The 11936-nt window shown below is 50.8% G+C and overlaps 1 pseudogene; it reads left to right on the top strand.

Moving 5' to 3' along the window:
* Positions 1-7404: 7404 nt before the first annotated feature.
* On the top strand, positions 7405-11562 carry LOC124688739 (annotated as a pseudogene).
* The last annotated feature ends 374 nt before the right edge of the window (positions 11563-11936 follow it).

Here is an 11936-nt window from a genome sequence, read left to right as displayed (position 1 = left end):
CGAAAAGAAAAGTTATGCGTACCACAAATGTAACATGACGGAAATGAAAGAAGGTCGTTCCATTTATATACATACCATTTTCCCCTTGTAGCGGGTGTAGTCGCGGTTTCCGCGCAGTGGTGTGCCACCGGTGCCTCGGTTCTCCATGTTCCGCCTCGACACGGCTGCAAACTCCTCATCCTCCCCGAGCCACCTCGCCCTAATCAGCTCCTCCCATGCCTCCCTATGCCGCTCGGCCCACTCGGGACAAACCTGAAAACGCAATACTCAACTCAAGATAATCCAATGAAAACTTAGCAACAATGTAGAATCTCATTGACATTTTACTCACCGACATGTACTCCTCAATGGTCATTGCCCATTCATCCGTAGGCTGGTTACCAACATAGTACTCCTTCTTGACCCTCTTACCCTTGTTAGCCCGTAAGGCACTAGCGCCGGTGAACTTTTGGTTGTACCACCGTCGCGGTGTCAACCTCTCGCAAGCGCCACGCAAAGTGAGACGCGCCTGCGTGTCATGCTCCGGGTCCACACGGTAGAAGCACTTCAGTCATGCATAAATGAGTTGTGAAAGTCATGAGTTAGCACATTAGGGTCATTAACTATGAACGGTGCTCGAGAAATATATGCCTTACCCAGAACTTGGTGGTCACAGCCTCAGCAGCTGTCGCGAAGCCTACGGCAGGGGCATCCTCATAGTCCGCCCAAGTAGCGGCTAGCTTCGTCGCGCCACCGGGGACCGTGCTAAGGGGAGTGTATCTCGCCGGGCCAGAACTTCTTAATCGTAGCCCCAAGCAAGCCGTTAGGCATGCGGGGGGCTTGGCATCCCATGTCCAGCTTGCCGCAAATAAATCACACATTAGTACACATGCCAAATTGTTTATTATGCCCAAGATGAAAATACATGTTCGAAATTTCTGAAGTAGTACACTTACTCATCGCTCGAAGGAATGATAAGGGCCTTGTCATCATGGGTCTTTGGCTCCTTCCTCGCATCGGGGACTCTAGCTTCTCCACGAAGCTTCAAGGGCTTCGGCGCACCCCCATCCTCCATCACCTCCAACTCAGCCCTAGAGTCCGACTCGTGTGTAGACTCGCCTCCATCTCCACCTCCCCACTAGACGGACCCTCTAGGAACAACTCAGGAGCCACGTCGCCGTAAGCGGAGGGTGGCTCGTCAAAGTCCATGTGTACCCCGGCGCCACCTCGTCCCTCCACCTCGTCCTCCTCGTCCTCCTCGTCCTCCACCTCGTCCCTCCTCGTCCTCCTCGTCCTCGTCCTCCATCGGTACCATCGTCGTAACGCGGATTGCGCACCGGGCTCGATCACTCCGTCTAGTGGGTGGTCTAGGAATATTCCTCTTCACCTGCGAGAGCGTCTTAAGCAAGCTCTCGGAGTCTGCCTTGCCGCTGCTCATATTGTTCAGTCACCTACATTGAGAAGAATAAAACAGTTAAGCACAAAGACATATTATACTAAAAATAAATACTAAAAATAAATACTAAAAATAAACTTAAGAAGCATGTTGACAAATAAATACTAAAAATAAAAGGCACAATGCAATTAAGAAGCATGTTGACAAATAAATACTAAAAATAAAAGACCCTCACCAGCCATCATCGCTCTCACGCTCACTCTCATACTCCGTCTCTTTCTCTTTCTCTTTCTCTGGATCACTATCACTATCACTATCTTGTGAGTACAAAGTTGAAGGGTCGACGGGTGGAGGCTCATCATAATTGTCATTCGCCTCAAGTAACTTCTCCAAGCATAGATATGTCCTTTAGATCCACCACCGACTCACCACGAGTTTCTCGCATCGTTCCCGAGGTCCTCTTGAACAAACGGTTCTAAAATATATTCCCCGAAGTCCTGTTCCTCTTGATAGAAAATCCCTCGTATGTCACGGGGTCAATGTTGTTGTAATCATCCTCGGAGGGAATCGGTAGGTTACCATGTGGCGATACCCGGAAGACGACTTCCCAACCCTTGAGTTCCGCTTCTCGGCATGGGTAGGGCAAATAATAAACTTGCTTGGCTTGGTGAGCCACAACAAAGACATCGGCTCCGCTATAGGTGGTTGAAGGCTTAACTTCAACTAACCCAATGGACTTATCACTTCTCCGTCCACCTATTGGGTCGAACCAATGACACTTGAACACGACGATATTGAGTTGCACGTTCGTACGATTGAATGTCAACTCGTATACACTTTGTAACCTTCCGTAGTAATCAAAGTTGTTGGCTCCTTTGGTGAAGACCCCAGTATTTATCGTTTTGGGATTCGCCCGGCCCTTCTGGTGCGTCTCTCGTGTGGAAGCGAAACCCATTCACATCGTACTTCTCATACTTGGTCACCTCACGGCTACAACCTTGGGAAACACATTTCAACTCATCTATCATATCAACGTTTCTCTCACGGCCCTACAAGAACATTTCAAATTTGTTGTGTGCATTAGTTACGTGTAATAAGAGGGACAAGTCACATGTTGCAATGTAAGAGGAAAGGTTAGAAATTACTTTTTCCATGAACCATGTCACAAAGTTTTTATTAATTCCGGGAGCACCCTCTTTCAGTAGAGTGTCCATCTCCGAGGGGTCGGGCAATTCATCATACGGCCACATTTCATCCGTGAATTTGCTGAAAGGAGTAAATAAGCATTAGACCGAGACGAGGTTACTAGCTGCAAAGTAATTTGTTCACCATTTTACCTTACGAATGGGATCACTTCCTCCATGTTCATAAGCACATATAGCATTATACAATCCTTCTCTTCGTTCTCCAATTTATATTTTGTTCCTTTACCAGCCTTGCCACCGGGGAATTGGAATAGTTTTAGCTTGGGGTCATTCTCGGGCACGTCGACATTGTAACGAGTGACCGGGTTATGCCGAGTGGGAACATCATCGGGATAGTACGTTGTCGCGGCATCCGCCATCTCCCGAAGGCATATTGCCTCAGCTATGCATGCTTCAATCTTGGCCTTGTTTCCGCTTATCTTTCGAATATACTTAAACTCTCTCTCAATACAGTAACCGCCAACGAAACCGCACCGGACCACCCAAGAGTGCCTCGTTGGCGAGGTGCACAATGAGATGTGCCATCGGAGTAAAGAAGCCTGGCGGAAATATCATCTCCAAATTGCATAGCAACTCCGGCACCGTATGTTGTAGCTTTGCAATAACCTCGGGACATATCTCGCTAGCACGTAGCGTGCGGAAGAAATGGCTCAACCGCGCAAGCACTCGCGACTTTCTCGGGATATACCCTCGAAGCATCACCGGCATGAGCCGCTGAATCCATATATGATAGTCGTGACTCTTGAGCCCGGTGACTTTTCCCGTCGAAAGATTAACTCCCTTACTCATATTCGAGCAATAACCATCCGGGAACATCACGACGTATTTGAGCCACCTGAATGCCTCCTTCTTTTGGATGGAATCAAGGCGTAAGTTGGCATGCGGCTTGAACCAATTCTTTTGACGGCCAATAGGACGCTTCATGTGTAATTTTTCCCTATCACGGAGGATCTCAATATCGACTCTAGCCTTGACATTATCCTTTGACTTCCCGGGAATGTTCGTGCATGTGTGAAAGACGGACTCCGCGACATTCTTTACAAGTAGTGCATCACATCGATGTTATGGGGAAGTTCGAGGTGCTTGTAATACTCGAGCTTCGTTAAAGCCGCCTCGTGAGTCCAGGCTTGTGCGTTACACCATATCCCTCAAATTGATGGCCGGTCATGGCGTCCGCCGGCACGAGAGCACGTAGCTCGGCTTCAACAAGTGTACCATCAAACTTCGGCACATCTTTTTTTCATGCACAACTTTGCCCTTCTTGAAGTTCTTTTTGTCTTCTCTAAACGGATGCCTCCTTTTGAGGAACCGTCGATTCGTGTCAAACGCAACATACTTGCGACCCTTCCGTAGCCAAAGGAACTCAAGCCGATGCTCGCACACCGGGCATGGCCACTTACCAGCTCGTACACCATCCACATGTTAGGGCGTACCCGGGCATGTCATGCATGGTATACCGCAACCAAACTCTCATGCAGAAGTTTGTCTTCGATGCTCTGGTCGTACGTCAATGTCCCGTGGTGCCAAGAGTGGTTCAAATCTTCCACAATCGGCTGCATGTAGACACTCAAATTCTTCCCCGGTAATGAGGGCCTGGAATGATCAGCGAAAGAAACATGGTCTTCCTCGTCATTAGGACTCCGGGAGGGAGATTGAGCGGAATAACAAACACGGGCCAGCAACTCGTAATTGGCATCGACATACCATATGGATTGAAACCATCTCGTTGCTATCGCAATTCCGACATTCCGAGCCTCGGCTGCCTTAAGCGGGTGTTTTGTATCGAAGTTCTTCCATGCCGTACCATCGGATGGATGTCCCATCTTCAACTTCTTGTTTTCGTCCACGAATCTCTTCCCATACTTGTGCCACGTCATCCGTTTGGCCGTCTCCTCGTGCATGTAAAGCCGCTGGATTCTTTTTATGAATGGGAGATATCGAAGAATCGACTTTGCGGTGCTTGACCGCCTCACTCGACCATCCTTTCCCGTTACCTCTTCATACCTAGACCGCTTACGGATGGGACAAGATACTTGTCCTCTCGCATATCGTCTCCAAAATAGAACGCAGCCTTTGGGACAACGACCTATCCTTTGATAATCCATGTTGAGGTCCTTCATCATTCTCCTCGTCGCGTGCGTGCTTTGAGGCGTACAATGATCTTTGGGCAACATGTTACCAGCTTGTTTTCGTGACTTGCTTCAAAGCCCTCACGGGTGGTGTTGTACCGGGTCTTGTCGGCTAGACATTGGGAGATGGCATCGAGCCGAGAAATCGCGGCGCCCTCGTACAGAGGCCTCTTAGCCGCGGCAATCATATCATAGAAGGCCTTCGCGGTTGGCTCTGGTTCCTCCGGTTCCGCGGCGCTCCGGCTCCGGCGGCGCCTCCGGCTCCGGAGGTGGCGAATCCGGGACATCGGCATGGACGAGATCATCTAGAAAGTCTCTAATTCCATCGTACTCATTGCCATTGAGCCGCCGCCGCATCACCTCACCTCCGTCACGTTCGCGCTCATCAAAGTCGATTTCCGTGACGTACCCATGCATATACCCATATTGCAGAAGGTGTCTATACATTTCATCCTTCCCACGACGTTGACGCTTCACGCAGCGAACACAGGGGCAAAGTGCCCGAGCCAGCCCCTTTGTACCACGCGCTAACTCATTCACTAGAAAATGGGTCTTCCTTGTCCACTCATCTCGTTTTCTCGCCGCACTAACACGCTCATTGTACATCCATCCATTATCAGCCATCCTCTCGCTTTATTGGGAGCCAAACCACGTACATAGCATTTATATCAAATAGGAAATTAAATGCATCATATTTTTATTTATTTTACCGGGCGAAACGCATGCATCAACCTACATCTCTACTAGGTGGGCTCCTAGCAGCCGCCGGATCCGTAGTTGGCTACGTTCTCCATGCTCTACCTCGTCCAAGTCAGAATTTCGGCAGCACCTCCTCGCTGCTCTCCCGATACACGTCTCGGCAAAAGCCGAGAGGATGTGCATCCGGAGAACAACGGGGAGGCGCCGCCGAAATCCCGACTCGGACCGGAGTAGAACATGGAAAACGTAGACAACTACGCATCCGCCGACTGTCCCGTAAATGCCGCAAGCGTTACGGTTCAAAATATGCGGACCACTAATGCATATTTATCCGCGTAACGCTCGCGGACGGGAAGTGACACCTAGGTTACGCAACCGGACTTGGAAAATGAATCTAGTGACATAAGAAAATGCGGAGAAGAAGTTGGAAATTTAGCTCACCCTCGGCCGTAGAGGAAGTAGTCCAACAAACGAGTGTCGATGTCGGCGACCGTCGAGAAGCGCGTCAAGATCCGGATCGTCACGCCGGGGTGCTCATGACGAGGCGGTCACCACATGGCCTATTACAAATTCACAATATTAGAAAAAATTCACATGTGCATTTCTATTTCCATTATTAAACATATTCATTTCTATTCCCATTATTAAACAAAATCATTTCTATTTCTATTGCACATTTCCATTTAATTTCTATTTCTGTCCAAATTTCCAATATTCTATTTATATTGCTATTTCAAATCAATTCTATTTTATTTCTTTCAACTATTTCCACTATTCTATTTCTATCCCACTATTGTATTTATAGTACAACAATTAAGCAAATAGAAAAAAAAAGCAGGGGATCTAACCCTAGCTTACCAATGCAGGGAAGAGGGGCCGTGCAGGCCTTGCCTGGCAGGGAAGAGGGGACGGGCGGGGCGGCACAGGCAAGGGAGTGGAGTGGAGGAGGGGAGGGAGAGGAGGAAGGCGCAGGGAGAGGAGGGTGGCGCAGGGGAGAGGAGGGCGGCCGGGGCGGAGGGTGGCGGCGGGCGGCCAGAGGGCAGCGAGGGGAGGAGGGCGGCCGGGGCGGAGCGTGGCGGCGGGCAGCGGGCGACGGTGAGGAGGAGGGGGTGGCGGCAGTGGGCGGGAAGGCGGCGGCCGGGGCTGAGCGGGCGGGGGGAAGCGTGGCGGCGGCGCGGGGCTGAGCGAGCGGGGGAGAAGCGGGCGGGGGGAGATGCGGGCTCTTGGGTCCGGGGGGCTTCGTTGAGTTGGTCCGGCTCGACCAACTCGACCAGCCGCCGTTTTTTTTTTTTTTTTTTAGGAGCTCCTGGTCATAACCCTAGGCTATATGCCGAGGGCCAGGCATATGCCGAGGGCAGCCCTCGGCATAGCCCCTTTTTTTCATTTTTCAACTTATTTTCTATTTAAATTTTATTAATGTCAATTATATTTATAAAATATATTAATGTAGGTCCATACAAATTTGTTTTGATCTTCTACATTCCCAAGCTACGCGCATAATTTTTTTAACCACATCTTAACTTAATATTTTCTCCCGTACACAAAACCCTAATCTGGTTGCCCCGCAGATCTACCCCTTTGACCGACCTCCGATGACAGCTAACCCATGGACTTTTCTCTTCCTTTGTGTTGTGTTAGGTCTGGCTCGGGCTCGGGCGCGTGGTCCGGCTCGACCAACCCTAAACGTGCCTGTGCCCATAGCCTATGCCGAGGGCCAAGGCTATGCCGACGGCAGCCCTCGGCATAGCCCCCCTTTTTTTCTTTTTTCAATTTATTTTTTATTTTCTTTTTTCAATTTATTTTTTATTTTCTTTTTTCAATTTATTTTTTATTTTTTATTTAAATTCCTCGACATGCTCGAGCGGGTGCTCGCGCGCCTCCCGCCCGCCAGCTTCTTCCGCCTCCGCGGCGTGTCCCGCGCCGGCGCGACGCCGCGGGGTCGCCGGCCTTCCTCGCCGCGTGCGCGCGCGTCCCCGCCCGCGACCCCCGGTTCCTCATGCTGTCCGACTCCGACCGACAGGACGCGCGCCCGGCCACGCCCGCCGCGTTCGACGCCGGCGAGGGGTCCCGGGCGCGCCGCCGTGGTCCCCGGGCCCGGTGCCCGTGGCCGCCGCGGGCGGGCTCGTGCTCTACCGCGCGCCCGACACCGGCGCGCTCACCGTCGCCAACCCGCTCACCGGCGCCTCCCGCGCGCTCCCGCCCCCGCCGCCGGCCCCACTCCAGGCCGTCGCCATGTACGGCTCGCCCCTACCGCGTCGTCCTCATCCTCGGCAAGCTCACGGACCTCTCCATGTCCGCGTTCGACCCCTCCACCAACTCCTGGTCCGTCCCAGTCCCGCTCTCTCGCAAGCCAGACCCAGACTCACCCGCCGATGCCAACACACCAGCCCCGCGCGGCAACAACGACGACAACGACGTAGACGCCGACGCCGACGAAGACGACGGCACGGTCTTCTTCCTGACCAAGTCCGGCACCGTAATGTCCTCATATGATATCAAGTTTCTCTCCGGCACACAAGTTCTAGGGCCATTCCCTAGATCTGACGCTAGATTTCCGACGAAACCCTAGTTCTGTTGACCGCGCGGTCTACCCCTTTGACTGCATCCCATCGGGGGTCCCCCGGTGGGCATATGCCTCCATTTGAGCTTGGTTAGGTCATAGGTACATGTGGAAACAAAAATCATCCCATATGATATCAAGTTTCTCTCCGGTTCACGTACGAGGGAGTTCCCCTATATATGCAGAATCCGCCCAAGTGTAGGAACCCCCGTCCGAGAAGCCGACACACTCGGGGGTAGCCTTGGATATAGAACCATCTCAAATCACTTTTGTGCATTCCATGTGGACACACACAAGTTTTGGGGCCATTCCCTAGATCCGACGCTCGATTTCGACGAAACCCTAGTTCTCGTTGACCGCGCGGTCTACCCCTTTGATCGCATCCCATCGGGGGTCCCCCGCGGGCATATGCCTCCATTTGAGCTTGGTTAGGTCATAGGTACATGTGGAAACAAAAATCATCCCATATGATATCAAGTTTCTCTCCGGTTCACGTACGAGGGAGTTCCCCCTATATATGCGGATCCGCCCAAGTGTAGGAACCCCCGTCCGAGAAGCCGGACACACCTGGGGGTAGCCTTGGATATAGAACCATCTCAAATCACTTTTGTGCATTCCATGTGGACACACACAAGTTCTCGGGGCCATTCCCTAGATCCGACGCTCGATTTCGACGAAACCCTAGTTCTCGTTGACCGCGCGGTCTACCCCTTTGATCGCATCCCATCGGGGTCCTCGCTGGGCATATGCCTCCATTTGAGCTTGGTTAGGTCATAGGTACATGTGGAAACAAAAATCATCCCATATGATATCAAGTTTCTCTCCGGTTCACGTACGAGGGAGTTCCCCCCTATACATGCGGACTCGCCCAAGTGTAGGAACCCCCGTCCGAGAAGCCGGACACACCTGGGGGGTAGCCTTGGATATAAAACCATCTCAAATCAATTTTGTGCATGCCATGTGGACACACACAAGTTCTGGGGGCCATTCCCTAGATCCGACGCTCGATTTCCGACGAAACCCTAGTTCTGTTGACCGCGCGGTCTACCCCTTTGACTGCATCCCATCGGGGGTCCCCCGGTGGGCATATGCCTCCATTTGAGCTTGGTTAGGTCATAGGTACATGTGGAAACAAAAATCATCCCATATGATATCAAGTTTCTCTCCGGTTCACGTACGAGGGAGTTCCCCCTATACATGCGAATCCGCCCAAGTGTAGTAACCCCCCGTCCGAGAAGCCGGACACACCCGGGGGTAGCCTTGGATATAGAACCATCTCAGATCACTTTTGTGCATTCCATGTGGACACACACAAGTTTTGGGGCCATTCCCTAGATCTGATGCTCGATTTCCGATGAAACCCTAGTTCTGTTGACCGCGCGGTCTACCCCTTTGATCGCATCCCATCGGGGTCCCCGCTGGGCATATGCCTCCATTTGAGCTTGGTTAGGTCATAGGTACATGTGGAAACAAAAATCATCCCATATGATATCAAGTTTCTCTCCGGTTCACGTACGAGGAGTTCCCCCTATACATGCGGAACCGCCCAAGTGTAGGAACCCCTCGTCCGAGAAGCCGGACACACCCGGGGGTAGCCTTGGATATAGAACCATCTCAAATCACTTTTGTGCATTCCATGTGGACACACACAAGTTTTGGGGCCATTCCCTAGATCCGACGCTCGATTTCCGACGAAACCCTAGTTCTGTTGACCGCGCGGTCTACCCCTTTGACTGCATCCCATCGGGGTCCCCCGGTGGGCATATGCCTCCATTTGAGCTTGGTTAGGTCATAGGTACATGTGGAAACATTTAGGATGATCACATATGATCCCAAGTTTCTCTCCGGTTCAACTCCGAGGAGTTCCCCCTATACACGCGAACCGCCTAAGTGTAGGAACCCCCGTCCGAGAAGCCGGACACACCTGGGGGGTAGCCTTGGATATAGAACCATCTCAAATCACTTTTGTGCATTCCATGTGGACACACACAAGTTTTCCAGCGATTCCGACGCTCCGGTGGTCTGTATCTTGGAAAACCCTAGGGCGGGGACCCCGCAGATCTACCCCTATAGCTTTCTCCGTGCGAGGGTTTACCAATGGACTTTTTTACTTGTTTTGCTTTGTTTAGGACATATGTACATGGAAACCATAGGTTGGGCATACTTTACCATAAAATAGGCTCCGTTTGAGCCGTGCCGGGAGTTTGCACATACAGATCCTGGATTTTACCAAGTGCTAGCCCATGTATGTGGAAATCGTCAACGCCGGGCACATGCAACGTTAGCCAAACCCTAGGGAGGGGACCCCGCAGATCTAACCCTAGGGTTAGGGTTAGGGATAGGATCCGGGTGAGGTTTAGGGTTACCAAAATGTTCGCAAAATAGAAAGTTGGCCCGCGGAAGCGGGAAACCCTAGGGCGGAAATGGCCTCGGTTAGGGTTAGGGTTGGAGTTAGGGTTAGCAATGGAATTTTTCCTAAATGTTTAAGGACATATGTACATAGATAGCAGAAGTTCGGCCTAGTGGCTCCGGTTGACCCGTCCGCGAAGAGCGTCACCCGTGGGACCTACATATATGCAATGCATCGTCGAATTCTTAAAAATAGAACCTTTCTTTACATAATTCATACTAGTAAATAAATAATAGAAACATAATATAAAATAATATGAGAGAGAAAAAAAAGGAAAAATAAAAAAACTATATGCCGAGGGTGGCCGTCGGCATAGGGGGGGCCATGCCCTATGCCGAGGGTAGCCCTCGGCGTCTAGCCTGACGCCGTGAGCGCGCCGTCGCGTCGCCGATGGAGCAGCAGCTACGCTAGTGCCTACGCCGAGGGCCGGGTTGGACGCCGACGGCTGCCCTCGGCGTAGCATCCTCTACGCCGACGGCAAGTGTACGCCGACGGGCGTCTTCCGGCGCTGCCCCGGCGAGGCCGTACGCCGACGGCCCCGATAAAAAGCCCTCGGCGTAGGGTTTGGCCGTCGGCGTATCCCGCCATTCCTGTAGTGTGGTAGGCTCGGCTACCTTGGGCTTTGACTACCTCATTGGCACCATCCCGCAACTTTGATGGTGGTTACTTTCGTTTTCAGCTACTTCGTTGGATGATTTAATGGATTTGCAATAGGTTTAAACTTGTTACCAGCTATTTCTAAGGATTTCATCCTTTTTTTTTTGCCGCTCTTGTTTTAGGAATATTACCCAGTCTTCTCCGGATCAAAGGGTAAACTATGTTGTTTTGGTAACTGTAAACTAGCAACTAGTTCCTAATTGGCTTTCCCGTATGTAGTGCACCATTATTTGTAGACCTAGAATTTTTGTTGATGTAACATAGTGGACTGAATATTTAAAATGGGCGACATTTGCATTGGCAGATGGTAGATCCTTTGGTGGAGGTTACCGAGGATAATCAGGACGAAGGAAAGGGCCTGACTATTCGGCTCTAACACTGATGCTGCTAATGGTCTTCGACTACCCTGTGACGTTCATCCTTGGCTACACACCTCCGGTGAGCTCCGCGGGTTCCCTCTTGCTCAGAAGGTCATCTAGTATTTGTACATGCCAACTTCTGGCATAAAGTAGCCAGTTTTGTGTTTACATTATATTCCAAGTAGTATCATGGCCGTTGTCTTGTATTCAAGTTAAATGAGTTTTATTCAAGCTGGAAGTATTATTTCCTCAATTTGCTACCAATCTGATAAGAAGAGTTGTTGCTAGGATTTGGTAACGCACTAGCAGGTGCCATGTACCCCATCTTGTGTTCTGTTTAGGACTCGTCGACCCATCTTGTGTCCTGTTTAGTACTCGTGAACCCATGTACTATATTTTCTTATTGTAGTGACAGAAATCCAGTGTTAGTTTAAATTGATTATGTTGATCTAGACATATATTGAGGTAGGGGGCTGCCTATTCTTCACGTTCGTGTTTAAGTTGCTGTGAACCATGAACTATATGTTCGACTGCTCCTCCTT

Source organism: Lolium rigidum, chromosome 2 (assembly GCF_022539505.1).
Source record: "Lolium rigidum isolate FL_2022 chromosome 2, APGP_CSIRO_Lrig_0.1, whole genome shotgun sequence".
NCBI lineage: Eukaryota > Viridiplantae > Streptophyta > Magnoliopsida > Poales > Poaceae > Lolium > Lolium rigidum.
The sequence above is the reverse complement of the archived record's forward strand: the minus strand, read 5'-3'. Positions and strand labels throughout refer to the sequence as shown.